The sequence below is a fragment of the Pelophylax lessonae genome (genome assembly GCF_965119305.1).
Source record: "Pelophylax lessonae genome assembly, chromosome: 4".
In the NCBI taxonomy this organism is placed as follows: domain Eukaryota; kingdom Metazoa; phylum Chordata; class Amphibia; order Anura; family Ranidae; genus Pelophylax; species Pelophylax lessonae.
The window spans coordinates 633,680,913-633,703,993 of NC_138771.1; the positions used below are offsets into that span (position 1 = coordinate 633,680,913).

The following is a 23,081-nucleotide window of genomic DNA, read 5'->3' on the forward strand; positions in this document are numbered from 1 at the left end:
AGAAAAAAGCCAGGAACTTCCATGCAGGCTATGCTGTGGTAGATATTTAAATGCCCACTCTATGTGGCTGAGCTGCAATTTGTAGGTGGGGCTTTGTGTGGCTTGAGTGTGGACACAGGGGGCCCCATGATCTCTGATTGCCCGGGGGCCCCATGAGTTGTCGGTCCACCCCTGCCCACACGCCCTACTCAGTTAAACCAGAGCAGAGCTACAGGTGTCGGCCTGGTCAACCCATCCACCCCAAATCTTTGTAAATTTCTCCGGGCAGCCCCTGGCCTCATAGGTCAGTTTGTATAAGGGTAAAACTTGGTTAATTCAATTTTTCCAGAGATCAAGTGGGATCCTATCCGTATGTACCCACTGCATCACCACGGTCTTCCTGGCATAAAACAATAGGAGTCTAAGGAACTGTTTTTGGTGAGATCGAAGATCAACTTCTCCGAGAATCCCCAGTATGCACCATTTGGGGTTACAGACATTAGGTAGGCCCAGAGACGTGGAGATGAAGTGGGTCACCAGAGACCAAAAAGGCCTGATTTTTGTGCAGCCCCACATTAAATGTATACTTTAGAGCACTACTCATTCCTAAATGTCTGTTGGGCAGCTTCGGAAACCTGAATTAAAGCTAATGTCTCAAGAAGGCTTGGTTAAAATTCCCTTCAATGAGAACAAATCTATTCCCCCAAATAATCTGCTCACAAAATGGAAATAAATGGTGTGTTGAATGGTGGGAGGGAACAGCATAAAGCTTCAATTTTAGAGCTGAAGTAAATTTTTTACATACAATGTAATATAATGGCCCAAGCTGTGACATTTTTGGGCATTTCAGAAGATAACTGTCAAATTGCTTGCTCCCACTTCTGTACAGGTACCTTTTATAGTATATCTAAAGCAGTGAGGGGTTAGAACTATTGTTAGGTTTTTATGGCTGCATAATGCATAGCGGAGAATAGATTAATTCAATTTGACCTGGTGATCATTGTCATCAGGATAAAAGAAAGGAAAATACTATAAGATTCCTCCATGAAATATTAGAACTATAATATAACCACCCCTGCTGCTCTCCTCACTTTCTTGTGTGAATAGCACAACAATGATGTACCAAATAAACAAAAAAAAAGGTGAGCACTAGGTGCTTATATTAACTCCAAACATCACATATAAGACAATATTAGTGAAACCTGCACTAAATAAACTTTCTATAGTGTCACCACTATTAAAGTGCATTACAAACAATATATCAAATTAAGTGAACACATCAATAATAAATTAATCATATAACACCACTGTTAACATAACCACTTGCCAACCTCCGCAAGTACATATACTGCGGCGGTCAGCCCCCCTGGGCAAAGTGACGTATAGTTACGTCACTCGCCCGCGAGCCAATAGGGGGCGAGCGCGCGCCGCCGGAGGCGCGCTCCCGCCCCCGTTAGTTCACTACCATCCCCGCGCGAGTGACCGGCGGCTCCGATGTCCTCCGGCCACTCGCGATCTCCCACTGGAGAGGGAGAAAGGCAGATGGCTGATGTAAACAAAGCCGCCTGTCATTCTCCCTGGTGTAACAGCAGAGATCATACAATCCTGCTATGTAGGATCATATGTCTCTGTGGCTACATCAAAAGCCACGCCCCTTTACAGTTAGAATAACACCCCTAGGGACACACTTAACCCCTGGATCTCTAATAAAGTTAACCCCTTCCCTGCCAGTGTCATTTTTACAGTAACAGTGCATATGTATAGCACTGATTACTGTAGTAATGTCACTGGTCCCCCCCAAAAGTGTCAAAAATGTCAGTCAAGGGTCCGATCTGTCCGCCGCAATGTCACAGTCCCGCAAAAAAAAAATCGCAGATCGCCGCCATTACTTATTAAAAAAAAAAAAACAATAAAAATGACAGAAATCTTTCCCATAGTTAGCAAACGCAATAACTTTTGCGCAAACCAATCAAAATACGCTTATTGAGATTTTTTTCACCAAAAAAATGTAGCAGAAAACAAATAGGCCTAAAGTGTTAAAAGATTTTGTTGGGGAATTTCATATAAAAAATTTGAAAAATATTGTTATTTTTTTCAAAATTGTTGCTCTTTTTTTGTTTACAGCGCAAAAAGTAAAAATCGCACAGGTGATCAAATGCCACCAAAAGAAAGCTCTGTTTGTGGGAAAAAAAGACGTCAATTTAATTTGGGTACAGCGTCGTACGACCGCGCAATTGTCCGTTAAAATCACGCAGTGCCGAATCGCAAAATAGGCCCTGGTCTTTGAGCAGCCAAATCCTCCGGGGCTTAAGTGGTTAAAGTGCATAAACAAAAAAAAAGTCCATTAATAATGCCATAATTAGTGTGTTTAAATTATTCCCATTGGACGTGCTCCGCACACTTCATGCAAAGTTGACCTGCTGCTTCTAACTAGTGCTCTTCCGTGTGTTCGCACCACGACCCCCTTCACTGGCTCTCAGACACAAAGACTAAATGCCAAATCCAGGATCATAGTGTTTAACTTAATTTGATATATTGTTTGTAATGCACTTTAATAGTGGTGACACTATAGAGAGTTTTTTTAAAGTAGATTTCACTAAAATTGTCTTACAGTGCCTTGAAAAAGTATTCATACCCCTTGACATTTTCCACATTTTGTCATGTTACAACCAAAAATGTAAATGTATTTATTGGGATTTTATGTGATTTTTTTTTTTTTTACAAATAAATATCTGAAAAGTGTGGCGTGCAGTTGTATTCAGCCCCCTTTACTCTGATACCCCTAACTAAAATCTAGTGGTGGAACCAATTGCCTTCAGAAGTCATCTAATTAGTAAATAGAGTCCACCTGTGCGTAATTTAATCTCAGTATAAATACAGCTGTTCTGTGAAGCCCTCCGGGGTTTGTTAAAGAACCTTAGTGAGCAAACAGCATCATGAAGGCCAAGGAATGCACCAGACAGGGACAAAGGTATGGAGAAGTTTAAATCAGGGTTAGGTTTTATAAAAAATCCCAAGCTTTGAACATATAATGGAGCACTGGTCCATCATCGTAAAATGAAAAGAGCGTGGCAAAACTGCAAACCTAACAAGACATGGCCGTCCACCTAAACTGACAGGCCGGGCAAGGAGAGCATTAATCTGAGAAGCAGCCAAGAGGTCCATGGTAACTCTGGAGGAGCTGCAGAGATCCACAGCTCCAGTGGGAGAATCTGTCCACAGAACAACTATTAGTCGTGCGCTCCACAAATCTGGCATTTATGGAAGAGTGGCAAGAAGAAAGCCATTATTAAAAGAAATTCATAAGAAGTCCCGTTTGCAGTTTGTGAGAAGCCATGTGGGGGACACAGAAAACATGTGGAAGAAGGTGCTCTGGTCAGATGAGACCAAAATTAGGCTTTTTGGCCTAAAAGCAAAACACTATGTGTGGCAGAAAACTAACACTACACATCACCCTGAACACACCATCCCCACCGTGAAACACGGTGGTGGCAGCATCATGTTGTGGGGATGCTTTTCTTCAGCAGGGAAGCCGGTCAGAGTTGATAGAAAGATGGATGGAGCCAAATACAGGGCAATTCTAGAAGAAAACCTGTTAGAGTCTGCAAAAGAATTAAGAGCCAAAGCTACAATGGAATGGTTTAGATCAAAGCATATTCATGTGTTAGAATGGCCCAGTCAAAGTCCAGACCTAAATCCAAGTGAGAATCTGTGGCAAGACTTGAAAATTGCTTTTCACGGACACTCTCCATCCAATCTGACAGAGCTTGAGCTATTTTGCAAAGAAGAATGGGCAAAAATTTCACTCTCTAGATGTGCAAAGCTGGTAGAGACATCTCCAAAAATACTTGCAGCTGTAATTGGTGGTTCTACAAAGTATTGACTCAGGGTGGTGAATACAAATGCACCCCACACTTTTTACATATTTATTTGTAAAAAAAAAAAATTGAAAACCATTTATCATTTTCCTTCCACTTCACAATTATGTGCCACTTTGTGTTGGTCTACATAAAATCCCAATAAAATATATTTACATTTTTGGTTGTAACATGATAAAATGTGTAAAATTTCAAGGGGTATGAATATTTTTTCATGTCATGTTTGGGGTTAAATGTAGCACCTAGTGCTCACCTTTTTTGTTTATAAGGAAAAGATCCATAACTTTGAATTGAACTAAGGAACTTAGAATAGAGTTTAGAACTGCTAGAATCAGAAAAGTCAGCAATAAACAGTGCACATAAGCAATAACTGCAATATGAATAATAATACTATAACTAGTCTAGTGTGCACTCTAGGAAAATATTTAAGATATGATGCAATGTCCCTTGAGAGGTACCTCTTATTAAAGGAAATACATAAATGTTTAGTGTAGCAGCTTAAAGGGGCAGTATTTAGTCCCAACTCTTCAGCCGGCTAGTGTTGGGGCCCAATTGTACCGATTGTTCCAGTCAAGCCTGTAGGCATTAAAAGGACTACAGATTGTCAGTTCCTCAAGGGCTTAGTCTCTCTAGCAGTGAATAGTAAATCCCCACAGCAGCAGCTCCAAGCGATATTGCAGCTCACCATCCAGTCACACACAGCGATCAGTCCACTCTCTGCTCTGCACCCAGGTGACTCTGGACTCAATGCTCCGGATCTCACTCAGGCGTGCACAGGGACACTGATGTAATAGTTGAAGTCACTTTTTGAATAATATAATAATTCAAGCTGTGACACTTTCAGGCATTTAAGATGATAACTGTCAAATAGCTTGTTCCTACTTCCGTACAGGTACTCTTAAAGTATATCTAAATCAGTGAGGTGTTAGAACTATTTTTAGGTTTTTATTGCTGTATACTGAATAGGAGATTCATCCTATTTGGCCCGGAGATTCATCCTATTTGGCCCGGACCCAAAACTTTGAGTTAAACTCAAACAGAACAGAAAGAGAGGAGAAATCTTCCAAAAGGACACTATTAGAGGACTTTCTTCACTTTAAAGACGTATTCCTTCCACTTCTTCTTGTGTCTATGGGACAAGGAGTATAGGGAAATCTCCCTAATGGGACACAGATGGCAAAAAATCTTGAAAGGAGTTGTATCCCTTCTCTACTCTATCCAAAATAAAAATTGACTTTAAATATACTTTAATTTGGGCATTCCAATTAGTTTACTAACTCACACAATGGACACAAAAATTATTCTTGGAAGTGCAAACTGCTGGAAGTACAGAAGAGCACTGGCAAGATTTATGACCTCCAGGTGCCCATGAATCAGCTTGACCTTTATCAAATCCCAGGGTGGGCAAATCAATTTGCTTGTCTCTAATTGTAGTGTGCACACATACATGAATTACTAGGAATGTGAACTGTGTCTAGAAAAGCTGATGGTTTTAAAGGACAGGTACAAGTCTAAAGACTTGCATACCCCCCTGCCCTCCCAACGCACATGCACACACTTTTGGTGCAAGCGCTTTGAGGTGTTAGTGCCACAAACGGCATGGAGTTGGGCACAGTGTCCAGCCTGCAAAGACCCTGGAGCACTGAAGAGAGCCAATTAAATAAATTCACTTGAAATGTACATAGCCAAAAAACTGTGAACACCTGACCATCAGACCTATAAGAGCTTTTTGGACATCCTCTTTCAAAACCATAGACAATATTATAAAGTGAACTGCCTCTTTGTGGCTATAACAGCTTCCAGTATTCAGAGATGTTGTCCATAAAATTTTGGAGTGTGTCTGTGGGAATATTTGTCCATTTAGCCAAAACATATTTGTTGGGTCAAGTACTGATGTTGGCTGAGAAGACCAGCTTGCAAATGACATTCCAGTTCATGCTAATGTGTTCAGTAGGGTTAAGGTCAAGGCTCTGTGCAGGCCAAACTCATAAAAATCATCTCGTAAAGAGCTGGCCTTGTGCTCAACGGCCATGCCAGAACAGAGAAGGGCCTTCTCTAAACTGTTACCACAAGATGTATTAATAACAAGGTTGCATTAATAACAGTCCGCCTGAACAAAATAATTTGGAGGGGTGTCCACATACTTTGGCTGTATAGGTAGGTGTGATGGTCAAATGCTCACACACCTTTGGCCCTATTGTGTGGCTCACGGCAGAGGCATAACTAGAACCTTCAGGGCCCCAATGCGAGAAACTATGAAGGCCCCCCCCCCCGACCCAGTCCCAGGGCCTTTTCCATCAGTCCCGGAGCTTTTGCCACTGATCCCGATGCCCTTTCCACTTATTCCAGGGCCCTTTACTCCTGTCGTGGGGCCCTTTATTATGTTCTCCCAGCAGGACCCTTTCACGTGTTCTGCAGCGGGCCCCCTTCCTGCATAGTTGCCAATCTCTCCAAAATATTTTCAGGGACAGCAATTTTTTTGCTATGCGTTCTGTCATCCATTTTAGTCAAAGAAGATATTAACACCTTTGCAAGTGCATATATGTGGCCTCTCAGGGGGTGGGCCTTAATGCAGAGAGGCCACATATATGAGAATCAAAATGTCAACAAGGCTGTGCCAAGAGCCCGCACCCTGCATGCTCCCAGCACAGTTACCAGTGTGTAATGGAAAGCTCCCGATCGCAACTTGCAATCGGGAGCTTTCCGATCATGAGACCGCTGTGAAAGCCAATCACATCGGTCACATGACCGAAATCTCTGCCTATGTCTTCTGGCATCTGAAGCTTTGCACCCCCCAAGAGCACACCCTAAACCCACCATCAACCCACAACATGTCTCTTAAACCCCCCCCCCCCCCAAAGCACACACAGCGGTGTACTTTAGGTACCTTGGTCACCCCATGGCCACTCACCTCTGCTGCACATACTTTGTCCTTTCAGCCAACATGTCTATATGCAGTGGTGGAGGAGGGGGCAGTTGGCAACTCTGTGGTGCACGCGTCAACTAACTCTGCACCTCTGGCCAGCAGTTAAGCTAAACAGTGGAGAGGAGAGAGGCCTATGACCAGGGTAGGCTCTGGCTTCAGTAAACAAGTGAGTTGCTTTGCTTGAGCACTGAAGCTCAACCTCAAGAAGGGTCAGAGGACCCTCTCCACTGTTTAGCTGAACTGTTGGCTGGAGGGGCAAAGGGAGATGTTGCGGGCACCACACAGAATTGTTGATCGTCCCCATTGCATAGTGAAATGCCAGCTGAAGGTGCAGGGGGAAATGTCAGGTCTAGGGCTCCCCCCTCCACTGTGGCACAACACCAGGGCCCGGTCGCATATGTGACCCTGGTAATTCCGCTACTGGTTCATGGTTATGCAGATAAAAGTCATCATATTGTAAAAACATTGATCTGTTCACATTGTGATTAACATAGTGGGAGCAACAATAAAATAGGGAGATCGCTTATCAAAAAATCTCTCACTGAAAAGGCAATGAGCAATTACAGTGGCTGGTGGATGCTGTAGAGCTAAACCCCCTAGCAGTCTCTTATTTATTTTATTGACTCTATTGGGAAGATCTCTTGGGCCTTTACACTATAAAAAATGAAAAATATAGACAGTTTGGGACTTTAAATTAGGCACAAGCAGGTAATGCTTTGCGTCTCCATCCCTCCATATGAAAAAACTGAAGATAGAGGGAACTAAAAGAGGTGCATGGAAAACAGCCAGCCCCCAGTTAAATGTACTCACCCTCCAGTCTGCCAATAAACCGAATAAACCTGCAAACGCACGTGTAAGCTGCAAGGCCCCTTCACGGCACCCTGTGTAACTTGCAGTCCTAACACTAATGAATCTGAGTGTCTCCACAGTAGAAGCACATGGTTGCTAATGGATGGATGGGAAACAGGTGGGACTGAAGGTGGTCCAATCCTCCCCCAACCTGCTCCCATCTATGACTGGTCTAAATGTATCATAGCTGTAATTGGCTGTGTTGTAACAATAGGGTGCAAACTGAGATTGACTAGCTGAGAAACACGCACCTCCATCCCTTTGGTGGACGCAGTTTTCCATGCACTTCTTTTAGTCCCTTCTATCTTCAGTTTTTTTGGGCCTGTACACTTGCTCATTATGATGACCTCTCACAATGACTTCTTGATTTTTCATTTTTTTATGTTAAATGTAACAGGAGGAACACGCAAAGGTGGGTGGAAACACTCAGACCTCCCAAGTGGACAGCAACAGATCTGGGAATTATAGCAGTGAGATCCCCCATTGGATTGTCCATGATTAGGGTTGAGCGAACCCGGACTGTATTGTTCGGGATCGTACCGGACTTTTTGGTGTTCGGTACCCGGACACGGACCCGAACATTTGTATGTATGTTCGGGATACAGTCCGTTGTTCGGTAATTTATTTCATGTTTTGGTGCGTTTTAATGGCGCGGTTTCAACAGGTGCAAGGCAGCCAACCAGCAAGTGTTTAACTAGTGTGCCTTTAGAAGCCATCACAGCCATGCCTACTAATGGCACGGCTGTGATTGGCCAGTGCAGCATGTGACCCAACCTCTATATGAGTCACTCTGCTCTAGCTACTGTAGGGAGAGGTTCCTGATGTTGCTGAGGGAGATATAGGAGATTATTGTAGGGTCAGGCTGGAGATTGCTTTCAGGCAAAGAATAGGAAGAATCTTCTTTAATCAGACAGTGATCTACATCGATTTTATTGTGTGGGGGTGCAGTGCACAATCTTTTTGCCCTGACCTGAGCCCAGTGAGGAGGAGTGAGAAAAAAAAAACTGTTATCAGTCTGTAAGGTGGGCGGTGGGCGGCGTGCAGCGGCCATGCAATGCAAGCTCAGTGCATATGTGCCTGCTTAATCTGGATTTTTTTTTAAAAAAAACGTTTTTTCCTTCATATTTTACTGTGACATCGTTTAGACACTCCTGTTCTAATCTGCTATTCAAAAAGCACGAATTTAAGGGGAAAATTATTTTTCAGTTTTTCATTCATACTTTACTGAGACACTGAGCCATTTTAGTGGTCAAAAGTTCGGGTCACCATTGACTTCAATGGGATTCAGGATCGGGGTAAAGTTGGGGTTAAGTTCGGGTCACGAACCCAGACTTTTTTTTCAAGTTTGGCCGAACCCGGACATCCAGGTGTTCGCTCAACACTATCCATGAGTTCCCACATAAGAAACCAGGGGCTTTCCACCAATGTCCACCTATGACTAAAATATCACAAAATTCCACAGTTCCTAGTAACTCTAGAATTTGCCTTACCATTTGCAGGTTGTAGGCCATGTACTGTATGGTGGCCCTTAGAATTGTATTGTGTTACCCATCATTACATAATATCATCATTCCTAGTAACTCTAGAATTTGCCCTACCATTTGTAAGTTGTAGTCCATGTACAGTATAGTGGCCCTTAGAATTGTATTGTGTTCCCTGTCATTACATAATATCAGTGCTCTTGGTTTCTTCTGGGATCTTGGACAGCTGTGAAACGTGATTAATGGTCTAATTTTACACAAACCTTCTCTGTTGATTTTTCCATTCCCCTCCCTAGTTCAATGAGAAAAATACAGTGCTTCTAAATACATTCTGAATAAACTATATTCCCTTCCTTTCCTGTCCATCTGTGGTGCATTTTCCTGATGTTTTACAATAAACGACGATGAATCTGTCCTATGGAAGTATTTGATTTACATTACATTTTATCAGCAAATATTAAATCCAACTAAATACTTTAAAGGGTAAGTCCAGCTGTCTGTGAAAATAATCTTTATTACACGTTTTGTATTGAAGGTATTTGTTGTGTTTCATGCACTATGCTTCAAAGGTTCCCAACTGTACCTTATTTGGAACCAGATTCCTCTGTCCCTCTTTTGGCCTTGTTTTTTTAGTCTAACATATAGATCTCCATGACAAAAATGCTCTATGTAGTTACCGAAAGTGTTACACTATACTAAACCTTTCAGACTTTCTCAACCTTTTTAACAGAGAGGAACCCTTGAAATGACTTTCAGTTCTTCCAGTTCTTGGTGGTCAGTGGGAAGAATGCTCCTTACATTGGTGAGGTGGTCAGTGGGAAGAATGCTCCTTACATTGGTGATCAGTGGGAAGAATGTCCCTTACATTGATGATCAGTGGGAAGAATGTTCCTTACATTGGTGATCAGTGGGAGGAATGCTCCTTACATTGGTGATCAGTGGGAAGAATGCTCCTTACATCGGTGATCAGTGGGAAGAATGCTCCTTACATTGGTGATCAGTGGGAAGAATGCTCCCTACATTGGTGGTCAGGAATAAAGGGTCCCCTCAGGTGGTCAGTGGAAAAAAGGCCCCATTGCCCTTGAAGTCAATAGGAAAATGCTCCTTATGTTGCTGGTTAGTAGGAAGAATGTTCCTTACATTGGTGATCAGTGGGAAGAATGTTCCTTACATTGGTGATCAGTGAGAAGAATGTTCCTTACATTGGTGATCAGTGGGAAGAATGCTCCTTACATTGGTGGTCAGTAGGAAGAATGTTCCTTACATTGGTGATCAGTAGGAAGAATGTTCCTTACATTGGTGATCAGTGGGAAGAATGTTCCTTACATTGGTGATCAGTGGGAAGAATGCTCCTTACATTGGTGGTCAGTGGGAAGAATGTTCTTTACATTGGTGGTCAGTTGAAGAATGCTCCTATCAGCCCCTCCAGGTAGAGGCCACATGAGCGCCCGCCACCCCAGCTGTGCTGAGATTTGTTACCCTTTGATTGCCCCTAGATGTTAAAGTGGAGTTCCACCCTATTTTTATACTTACCTCCATCTTCTCGCTCCGGGTCACCTGAAAAAGAAATGGATAATCGCATATTTTTTTTTTTTTACTTACCTCGTAGCGAAGAAAATATACTTACCTTACTTCCTTCTTCCTCCTTCCTCGGCCGCGGCCCGTCGTCACTTCCTGACTCTGCAATGATTCCTGGGAGCTGGACGTCATAGCTCCCAGGAATCATTGCGCCTGCACCGGCCCCGACGTCAGTTCCGGGTGGCGCGCGTCATCCCCTTCTAAACAGCTTCTGGGCATGCCCAGAAGCTGTGGAGGGGTGACGCGCGCGACCCGGAAGTGACGTCGGGGCCGGCGCAGAGCATCGTGGGACCACAGAAGGCGGAAGAAGACGCCGAAGAGGACGCGCTGGCTTCAAGCTGCCCACATCTGAGATGGCAGCGCTGGACAAGACGTTTGCAAGGTAAGTATTTCGTCTTGCAGGTAAGTGCAACCCGGGACAGATCAGAGGCTAGCCATTGTGGAATGCACTAGCCCTGACTGTCCCGGGGGTATTCAAAAAAAAAAAAACAAATCCAGGGTGGAACTCCGCTTTAACCGATTGTCAGCTAGTGTCAACTAGTGCAGTAACAGTGTATAGCCGCAGTATTGCAAAAAGGAAGAAAATGTGGGACTTTAATTGAGTGCAACTAGGCATGTATGTTTCCGAATGAAAAAATCATGAAAAAACTCCAACAAGGGGAACCTATAGAGAGCTGACAAAAAATCAGTTGTGCAGTTTATAATATACCATATTTATTATTCACATATACAATCATTGCAGATAAAGATAAATAAACTTAATTCATATACAATAAAAAATTTGTAAAAATATAGTGGATTACATATGACACCAAATTCTCTATAGATACATGGTCTGGAAACATTAAAACACTTGAATATAATCACTGAGTAAATGTAAGCTCGACGCGTTTCGTGGACCTCCGTCCATTCATCAGGAGCTTTAAGAATAAGTGGGGTATCTAAAAATATTAATAGATCTGGATTATAACATGATGTTATTATAAGAAAGAGAGGGGAAGAAGATATAGAGATAATGAATGGAATAGGCACTACCTGAGATAGTGTCATGTATCCAAAAATATTCCAGTTGGGGAAAAAGGAAACTAAGGCTGATCCGAGAAATGCTTGACCCGGGGCTGAGGCATGGACATCATCCAGCACATGGGGGGGATAGCAGCAAAAAAGTCGAAAGCCGGTATGTGGTATAGACCAGAAATCTGGTATACTTCTCGTAGGAGATAGCATAGCGGATGAGCTGGGATCAATAAGATCTGAAAATATATAGAATGCTTTATTTTATTTATATTCCTATTGAAAGGATAAAAAAGACAAACTCGTGTGTATAGCCGCAGTATCCAACATTTTTGGCACCGGGGACTGGCTGCGTAATAGAAAATGATGCCAAGGCCCAGGGGGGTGGGTGGAGATGTGCTTTTTTAACAGGAAATTTGTCAGTGCAATGTCTGGTGTTAACGCTTCAATCATCACGGCACCATGGTTGATATGGTGTCAGGATGATTGAAGAGCATTGTTTCTCATATTACACTGTAACATAAAATAAAATAGTTCAACTCACCATAATGCAGAATCAGTGGGAGCCCTGAGTGTGTCACTTGCCACTGTCGCCTGCCACCAGATGCAGCTTGTCACTTGCCACCAGACACAGCTTGTTGCCTGCCACCAGATGCACCTTTTCACTTGCCAGTTCACCTGCCACCAGATGCATTTTGTCACTTGCCATGTCACCTGCTACCAGATGCAGCTTGTCACTTGCCAAGTGGCCTGCCACCACATGTGGATTGTCACTTGAAACCGTCGCCTGCCACCAGATGTGGATTGACACTTGCAACGTTGCCTGCCACCAGATGCAGATTGTCACTTGCCACGTTGCTTGTCACCAGACGCAGCTTGTCACTTTCCACATCGCCTGCCACCAGATGCAGCTTTTCACTTGCCACCTCGCTTGCCACCAGATGCAGCTTGTCACGTGCCACATCACCTGCCACCAGATGCAGCTTGTCACTTGCCATGTCACTTGCCACCAGATGCAGCTTGTCACTTGCCACGTCACTTGCCACCAGATGCAGCTTGTCACTTGCCATGTCACCTGCCACCAGATGCAGCTTGTTACTTGCCACCAGATGCACCTTGTCACTTGCAACGTCACCTGCCACCGGATGCAGCTTGTCTCTTGCCATCCATGTCACCTGCCACCAGATGCCACTTGCCATGTCACCTGCCACCAGATTCAGCTTGTTACTTGCCACGTTGCCTGCCACCAGATGCAGCTTGTCACTTGCCATGTCGCCTGCCACCAGATGTGGATTGTCACTTGCCACGTCCCTGCCACCAAATGCAGCTTGTCACTTGCCACGTCATTTGCCACCAGATGCAGCTTGTTACTTGCCACCAGATGCAGCTTGTCATTTGCCATGTCACCTGCCACCAGATACAGCTTGTCACTTGCTACATCACCTACTACCAGATGCAGCTTATCACTTGCCACATTGCCTGCCACCAAATGCGGATTGTCACTTGCCACATTGCCTGCCACCAAATGCGGATTGTTACTTGTCATGTCACCTGCCACCAGATGCAGATTGTCACTTGTCACCTCATCTGCCACCATATGCAGCTTGTCACTTGCCATGTCACCTGCCACCAGATGTAGCTTGTCACTTGCCACGTCACCTGCCACCAGATGCAGCTTGTTACTCACAACCAGATGCCGCTTGTCACTTGCCTTGTCACCTGCCACCCGATGCCACTTGCCAAGTCACCTGGCACCAGATGCAGCTTGTCACTTGCCACGCCGCCTGCCACCAGATGAGGATTGTCACTTGCCACGTCACCTGCCACCAGATGCAGATTGTCACTTGTCATGTCACCTATCACCAGATACGGATTGTCACTTGCCACGTCACCTGCCACCAGATGCGGATTGTCACTTGTCATGTCACCTGCCACCAGTTGCAGATTGTCACTTACCACGTAACCTGCCACCAGATGCGGATTGTCACTTGTCACGTCATCTGCCACCAGATGTGGATTGTCACTTGCCACGTCACCTGCCACCAGATGCGGATTGTCACTTGCCACTTCACCTGCCACCAGATGCAGATTGTCACTTGTCACGTCATCTGCCATCAGATGTGGATTGTCACTTGCCATGTCACCTGCCACCAGATGCGGATTGTCACTTGCCACTTCACCTGCCACCAGATGCGGATTGTCACTTGCCACTTCACCTGCCACCAGATGCGGATTGTCACTTGCCACTTCACCTGCCACCAGATGCATGACGCCCCCGCTGATGAAGTCGGAAATAACAAAACGCATCGGGGCGTGACCTGACGGCGTCAATACACAACACAACATTGCTTTGAGGATCGATAGCTTACCCGGAAGGCGTGTCGGCCACGGCGTGGAGCCTGGAGACGTTCCCTGAACGGTTCAGCATCATCCTCCTTGATTTATACATGCGATTTTGACTACTACTGAAATGTGAGCGGAATTTTAAGTGGATGCAAATAAAGAGTTTAGACGTTATTGCACTAGTGGGGTCTGTTTTTTCTCCCACATGATCTGGAGTACTCTGGTTTCCCTCATCACTGTGATCATTCGAGATTGCCTCTGGTGGACAAAACTAACATCTAGTGTGTTTGCTTGACCACAAGAGTGGCTAAGCCATTAGTGTTGGTGAGTGTGTTATCTACTCCCCCTTTGCGCACGGTGGTGGTAATAAGAGGTGACCCATACTACATCCACACATCAAGATAACGTCCCAGGATGTCTTTATTTATGGACATTTGGTGACTGTGTTGTTTTGATGGTTCTTGATGGACTTTTACACATTGTTTTAGAAATTGTCTGATTTTATTAATCTTGACTGCATGGTAGAGTGATTGTTTGCACATATGCCTTTTTATATATCTTATTGATGGTGAGAGGTTGCCACCATCCCTGCGCTACTGGATACATTATATGTTTTTACATTTTTGTCTTCCGTGATTTATATATATATATATTTTTATTAAGTAGCAGCACTGAGGATCAGCATCTTTTCCTAAAGCGCTTGGGTTGTTTACTATTCCTTTGGGGAGGTTTGTGAGCATCTTTTTTGATCATACTTGCATTACCGCGCAATTGTCAGTTAAAATAGTGCAGCGCCAAACTGCAAAAAATGCCCTAGTCATGAAGGTGGTAAAACAAATCATTTTTTGCATATTATTACTTTATGGTCCCTGAAACTGAGAGCCTGGCAGGGTGTTCCTTTGCCTGCCTACATTCCTTGTGCTAGAAGGTGTTCCTCTTCTAACACTTTTACTTACCTCAACCCTTCAACTTGTTGCCTCTCCTTTATCTCCTTTAATTGTATACTTTTGATGCGTTGATGTAATAATTCCAGGTCTTTATCACCTCTCCCAGAGATCATAGTACCCTTGACTTGTAGGTTAAAAAAAAGTGTGCCACCCAATGTCTGTCATGGTGCCTCAGTGATTGTTGGGGGGTATAAAAGTGGCTATTTCCATCAGAACATGGCTTATTATGGCCGTCCTACTCACCTCTTCCAGGAACAGCTTCTTTTTTGGCTCTAGGCATTCAGTCACATGGTATCTCAGATCCGTAAAGGAAGTCAACCAAGTCATCCTCTGGTCCTAACAATACCTTTATCTGGTTACATCCACAGAATGTTGGTGCTAACTATATTTAGGCATCACAACAGGGTCACCATCCACTTCCCGGACTGGGATGTTGGTTCAGAGAGAACACAATCAAGTTAATACAGGGGCTTGTGAAAGTCTTGGTAGTGTTCACAAACATCTCATTGAAAACAGGAAAAAACAGGGCTTTTTTTCTCAGACAATAGGTGCAGAAACTCCCCTCTTTCCGAGGTACTCCTTTTCTCTGACCCTACCCACCTCCGAGCACCATTCCTTGGTCCCACCTCCGAGCACCATTCCTTGGTCCTACCTGCGAACACTATTCATTGGTTCCACCCCCAACCCACCTCCAAGCACCATTCCTTGATTCCATCCCCTACCCACCTCCCAATACTGCCCTTTTAGACAATACAGAACCAAATCTAATTGTGTGGTGCTAAGTAATTTGTATACAATTTGGGAGTGATAACAAGAAAGGTAGTACAATAGATCCCATGCAGCCAGCAACAATAGATCCTCCTAACAATGGACCACAAATCCCCCCGCCCAGGAACAATAGACTCTGGCAGCAACAACAGATCTCCCTACAGCTAGCATCAATCGACCCCTCCCTCAACAGTAGATCACTCCCAGCAAAAACTGACCCCCAGCAACTTAGAACCCATCCCCAGCAACAATAGATCCCCCACCAGCAACAATAGACCCCCTTGCTAAATTATATCCCCTCCAGTTAGAGTAGATCCCCTCACAGCAAGAATCAATAGACCCTGCAGAACACCCCAGCACCCCTTACCATTACATACAGTCAGTTCTGGAGGTGCCGGAACTGCGTTCTCCTGCGTTCCCGCTGAAAAAAAGCCCTGGGAAAAATATCAGCCACATTCCAATCACCTCTTTTTTCAGTATTTTTAATAATCAGTTGGACTTCCTCTATTCTCGTGAACAAGCCAAGAATAGTGAAACGCGTTGAGTAAGACTGGTTTTGGGTTGGAGTAATCACTGTATGCAGTCAAATCACTTAATATTAAAAATACTGCAAGAAGAGCTAATTGGAGTGCAGCTAATATGTTTTCCTATTTTCAATCAAGAGTGGAGATGGACTGTGATGGCCAGTACCCAGGTTGCCCATGTGTGGGAGAGGTCAGTTTTGAGCAGAGCTATGGATCCATGTGTGTTTTACAGATTAGCCCCTGCTGAGGCATCTCACTTGCTACAAAGTTAAAATGTTGCAGTCTGACCCTACTTTTTTTTCTTAACCAAATGTTCTGTCAAATTCAGAGATATTGGGGTCACCATTTTATTTAAGTGTTTTGGATATAATGGAGAAGATGAAATTAAGGTGTTTTTGTGCGTTTCTAAGGCTATAGTGGGCTTTAAATAGTTACAGAAGCTCACTTCAATATTTTTTTGCCAAAAATAATCACTTATTGGCCTCAGAAGAATGGAATTTTGGCTCAAGCCACATCTGAATTGAGAAATAGGAAGAAGCTGCAGGGTCAGATATGCTGCAACCTGCCTAACTAACCAAGGTTTAAAGGCTCAGCATAGAAGACATAAATTTCATAAAAATATAGTCTTTATTGTACAAAACTCATAAAAACAAATGCCAAAGGGACTAAAATTGATCCACAAATAAATGTTGCAAAATCCACTCTACTCTGGTACCGTACAACTCAAAATATGTACATATTAAGGTATATGCAACACTTGTAAAAATATATCCTTCCGGTATCCTGATCTGCAAGGTCAATGTTTCAGCAGTAACATGGCTTCTTCAGGACCCAGTATTGCAAAGTAGAGCAACACTAAATATTTATGTAGAAACAAAAAAGTGTAAGTATCCATACAGTATATAATTTGATGATCATTAAATGATACGTATTCTGTATTAATACTTACACTTTTTTTTTCTACATAAATATTTAGTGTTGCTCTAATTTGCCATACTGGGTCCTGAAGAAGCCGTGTTAATGGCGAAACGTTGACCTGGCAGATCAGGCTACTGGAAGGATATATTTCTACAAGTGTTTTATTTGCCTTGATATCCACTTATTGGCCTCAGTGTTTCACTTACAGTGAAAAAAAAATAATCAGTACGACTTTCTATTCTAACCACTCAATTTGGGGTTAATCAGATCTCATTATCATAACAGTCGGGTTTTAGTTGATTTGTAAGAACTTAGAAATATCTGCTGTATTTACATTAAAGTCCACCAAAATTATTTTCTCCATGGAAAATAAAGTGATTTTACTGCTGTTGTGAATTCTGAATTTCTCCACAACACCTACAGCTTCAGAGTGCTTTTACTGAATGTTCAGAATATGTAAATACTTTTTTGTGCATAGTCTAGACACATGTTTGCTATATAGGAAAATAATGGGGGTGTTTTCTTTTCAAGAAAAATTCTGCCAAGCAGCTCAGGGTGCAACATTAAGAGTTTCCACATTGGCAACCCTGCTTTCTGAGGCTCTAAACTATTTGCAGAGTCCCCAACCACCATTTGGACACACCTCCCCGGGGATTGGCTGCTCATCTGACTCTCCCACCCACTACTTTCTGGAAGCCTCCAGAAGACAGAGAGAAACAATCAAACTCACAGCCTGCAGAGCCCAGAGCAACCCAAAGTAATTACATATGGCTCTGCTGATTACAGGAGAGCAGCAGAACTAAATTTGCCTATTCAAACCTAGCAGCCTGTCTGGCAGGGTGCTACAGTATCTCACAAAAGTGAGTACACCCCTCACATTTTTGTAAATATTTTATTATATCTTTTCATGTGACAACACTGAAGAAATGACACTTTGCTACGATGTAAAGTAGTGAGTGTACAGCTTGTATAACAGTGTAAATTTGCTGTCCCCACAAAATAACTCAACACACAGCCATTAATGTCTAAACCTCTGGTAACAAAAGTGAGTACACCCCTAAGTGAAAATGTCCAAATTGGGCCCAATTAGCCATTTCCCCTCCCCGGTGTCATGTGACTCGTTCGTGTTACAAGGCCTCAGGTGTGAATAGGGAGCAGGTGTGTTAAATTTGGGGTTATCGTTCTTGCTCTCTCATACTGGTCACCGGAAGTTCAACATGGCACCTCATGGCAAAGAACTCTCTGAGGATCTGAAAAAAAGAATTGTCGTAAGACAGTTTAGTTTTACCCTACTGATGATGTGTTGTCGCAAAAAGAATTGTTTCTCTACATAAAGATGGCCTAGGCTTTAAGATGATTGCAGAGACCTTGAAACTGAGCTGCAGCACGGTGGCCATGACCATACAGTGGTTTAACAGAATAGGTTCCACACAGAACAGGCCTCGCCATGGTCGACCAAAGAAGTTGAGTGCACATGCCCAGCATCATATCCAGAGGTTGTCTTTAGGAAATAGACGTATGAGTGTTGTCAGCATTGCTTCGGAGGTGGAAGAGGTGGGGGGTCAGCCTGTCAGTGCTCAGTGCATACGCCACACACTGCATGGCTGTCGTCCCAGAAGAAAGCCTCTTCTAAAGATGATGCACAAAAAAGCCTGCAAACAGTTTGCTGAAGACAAGCAGACTAAGGACATACTGTAGATTACTGGAACCATGTCCTGTGGTCTGATAAGACCAAGATAAACGTATTTGATTCAGATGGTGTCAACTTTGTGTGGCAGCAACCAGGTGAGGAGTACAAAGACAAGTGTCTTGCCTACAGTCAAGCATGTTGGTGGAAGTGTCATGGACTGAGGGTAAAGCTGATGGACTGGCCAAGCATGTCTCCAGACCTAAACTCTATTGAGCATCTGTGGGGCATACTCAAACAGAAGGTGGAGGAGCACAAGGTCTCTAACATCCATTAGCTCCGTGATGTCATTATGGAGGAGTGGAAGATGACTCCAGTGGCTCCCTGTGAAGCTCTGGTGAACTCCATGCCCAAGAGGGTTAAGGCAGTGCTGAAAAATAATGGTGGCCACACATAATATTGACACTTTCGGCCCAATTTGGACATTTTCACTTAGGGGTGTACTCACATTTGTTGCCAGCGGTTTAGACATTAATGGCTGTGTGTTGAGTTATTTTGAGGGGACAGCACATTTACACTGTTATACAATCTGTACACTCACTACTTTACATTGTAGCAAAGTGTCATTTCTTCAGTGTTGTCACATGAAAAGATATAATAAAATATATACAAAAAATGTGAGGGGTGTACTTAGTTTATTGAGATACTGTATATATATATATATATATATATATATACATTTTTATTTATCATCATCCCAGGCTATACAGTACATTTCTGGGAAAAGTTTTTGGTGTTGGAGTTTGGAATCTTCCATACGCTGGTCACCCAGCTCTCCATCCCTCTCTGCACCTGCTCCCCTCCCATCTCCCTCCCTCCCCGGAGAGGTACTGCTGATAACAGCAACTTTAATAACAAAGCAGGAAAAAAGCTGATAGAGAGAGAAGCGGGACGGGCAGCAGGTAACGTACAAGACCCTCTGCACAGCACTGCACCGAGGAATTATACAACATCCACCATAACACACACAGTGATAGTACACAGCTCAAAAAGATTAAAGGAACACTTTTTAATCAGAGTATAGCATCAAGTCAATTAAACTCCTGGGATATTGACCTGGTCAGTGAGGTAGCAGAGGGGGTTGTTATTCAGTTTTAGTTGCTTTGGTGTTAATGAAATTACCAACTAGATGGGCAACACTGAGATGACCTCCAAAACAGGAACGGTTTTACAGGTGGAGGCCACTGACATTTTATTTCCTTCTCATCTTTTCGGGCTGATTTTTACTAGTTTTGCATTTGGCTATGTCACTACTGGTACCCTGAGGCGATACCTGGACCCTATGGAGCAGGGATCCTCAAATGACGGCCCTCCAGCTGTTGCAGAACTACACATCCCATGAGGTATTGTAAAACTCTGATATTCACAGACAGGACTAGGCATGATGGTAATTGTAGTTCCTGAACAACTGGAGGGCCATAGTTTGAAGACCCCTGCTAGAGGTGGCACAGGCAGTCCAACTCCTCCAGGATGGCACATCAATACGTGCCATTGCCAAAAGGTTTGCTGTGTCTCCCAGGACAGTCTCAAGAGCATGGAAGAGATTCCAGGAGACAGTCAGTTACTCTAATGAAGCTGGACAGGGCTGTAGATTGTCCTTTACCCATCAGCAGGACCGGTATCTGCTCCTTTGTGCAAGGAGGAACAGGATGAGCACTACTAAATCCCTACAAAATTACCTCCATTTCACTGGTGTGAATGTCTCTGACCAATCAGAAACAGACTTCATGAGGGTGGTCTGAGGGCCCTGTGCTCACTGCCCAACACCGTGGAGCGTGATTGGCATTTGCCATTGAACACTAGAATTGGCAGGTCTGCCACTGGCACCCTGTCCTTTTCACAGATGAGAGCAGGTTCACCCTGAGCACATATGACAGACATGAAAGGGTCTGGAAAAGCCATGGAGAACGTCATGCTTCCTGTAACATCGCTCAGCATGACTGGTTTGGTAGTGGGTCAGTGATGGTCTGGGGAGGCATATTCATGGAGGGCCGCACAGACCTCTACAGGCTAGACAATGGCACCCTGACTGTCATTAGGTATCAGGATGAAAGCCTTGGACCCATTGTCAGACCCTACACTGGTGCAGTGTGTCCGGGGTTCCTGTTGGTGCACAACAATGCTCGACCTCATGTGGCGAGAGTATGCAGCCAGTTTCTGGAGGATGAAGGAATTGATACCATTGAATGGCCCCCACGCTTGCCTGACCTAAATCCAATAGAACACCTCTGGGACATTATGTTTCGGTCCATCCGATGACACCAGGTTGCACTTCCTTCCACTTGTCCAGGAGGTCAGTGATGTCCTGGTCCAGATCTGGGAGGAAATACCCCAGGACATCATCCGTTGCCTCATTAGGAGCATGCCCCGATGTTGTCAGGCATGCATACAAGCATTTGGGGGCCATACAAACTACTGAGTACCATTCTGAGTTGCTGCAATGAAATTTCAGCAAAATGGACTAGCCTGCTGCATCATTTTTTCACTTTGATTTTCGGGGGTGTCTTTGAGTTCAGCCCTCTGTAGGTTGATAATTTTAATTTCCATCAAATGATGTGGCATCCATTCCTTCCTAACACATTACCTAGTCCATACCAGTATAGATATCCAGCATGATATTTTTCCCCAATAAGATCTGATTTATATTATAGATGGGATAATGCAAATGTTAGGATAGATTGAGATTACAGATGGGAGATTCTGCCCAAGGGTTTGGCAAATCGTGCTTCAAATTCTAACCTGAACCTAGAGGTGAATCCCATTGAAGTATATGAGGGGGGATCTTCTTGTTAAATACTGCCCATTTTTAGGGTTAGCTACTGTCAAAGCTGGGCACTGGCATGGAAAACTTTTTTTAAAAATGCCATACAATGGGAAGATTAACTTTTTATATGCTTTGAAGGGGAAATGTAAAAATACTCAAATCATTGAGGGATGTTTTAAAGATTTTTAAAAACCCTTCCTTTTTTAAGCACTTTTAGCAGCTGATTTAATCACCTACTGAGTGTTCAGCTTCTATATCTTTTAATCATTTCCAATGTGCAAGTTGAAGCTGGCACCATGACCGCGCTGCCCCAGGTTTACTGTTTCAGGGTGGCTTCTTTCTCTTGCAGTGTCCTATGGAGCCACCCGTGCGTGGACACTGTGTGCATCCATAAAGACACACAGCCCACTGAGCCCAGTAGCCTAGAATGGCAAGGAGCTTGCCCCCCCCCCCCCCCAAAGTTAAAAGACTTCCCTGTCTACTGTTAATGCTTTCCTGTGAAGACCAGAAGTTCAGGGAAGCAGCATTGAAAGTTGTTAAAGTGCAAGTGCTGGGGTAAGAATTTAAACAAATTGTTTACTGGAGAATATTTTTTTTTTGTGTTCAATGAAGCTTAACCACTTCAGCCCTGTAAGGTGTTAAACCCCCTCCCCCCCCCCCCCCCCCGGCATGAGCAGGCCATGTTTTGTGAAACGGCACTGCGTTGCTTTTACTGGCAATTGCGCGGTCGTGCGACGCGGGCATTGCGGCTGCCGGACCTGCTTATTGGCTCCCTCTGTGTCAAATCACAGCGGAAGTGGCGCTCCGGCGGCATGTGCACGCCTCTGACATCCCGCGCACAGATCTGATTAAAGTGGTTGTAAAGGCACAAGTTTCTTTACCTTCGTACATTCTATAAAGAAACTTCTGTGTGCAGCACCCCCCCCCCACCCCCCGAAATACTTACCTAAACCCCCTCTCGATCCAGCGATGTGCACAAGAGCAGCAGCTCTCCTGGGTCTCTTCCTCCTCATTAGCTGAGAAAGCCATTGGCTCCCACTACTGTCAACCACAGCTAGTGAGCCAATGAGGGGAGAGTGAGGGTGGGGAGTGGTTTGAGTGGACACTCAGAGCAGTGGCTCAGGAGCGAGCCTGCTCAGGTTCCCCCACATAACAAGCTGCCTGCTATGGGGGCATTCAGCAGGAGGGAGGGGCCAGGAGTGCTGGCGTGGGACCTGAGAAGAGGAGGATCAAGGCTGCAAAACCACTACACAGTGCAGGTAAGTATAACGTTTGATTTTTTTTTTTTATATTTGCTTTTAATATCACCTTTAAACACAACTCTGAGGGCTTATTACTACTTTAAAGCTGTATGCAGTGCTACAGAAAGGTTCAGCTTTCATGGGCAACAGTGGGCAGACCATTTCTGGCTGTAAATTTTTTTTT

The 23,081-nt window shown here is 44.0% G+C and overlaps 1 protein-coding gene across 2 annotated transcripts in view; it reads right to left on the minus strand.

The window, feature by feature from the left end:
- The window catches only part of CHD3 (chromodomain helicase DNA binding protein 3), a 407,921-nt gene that overhangs the window by 77,136 nt on the left and 307,704 nt on the right, over positions 1-23,081 (minus strand). The window lies entirely within an intron of this gene.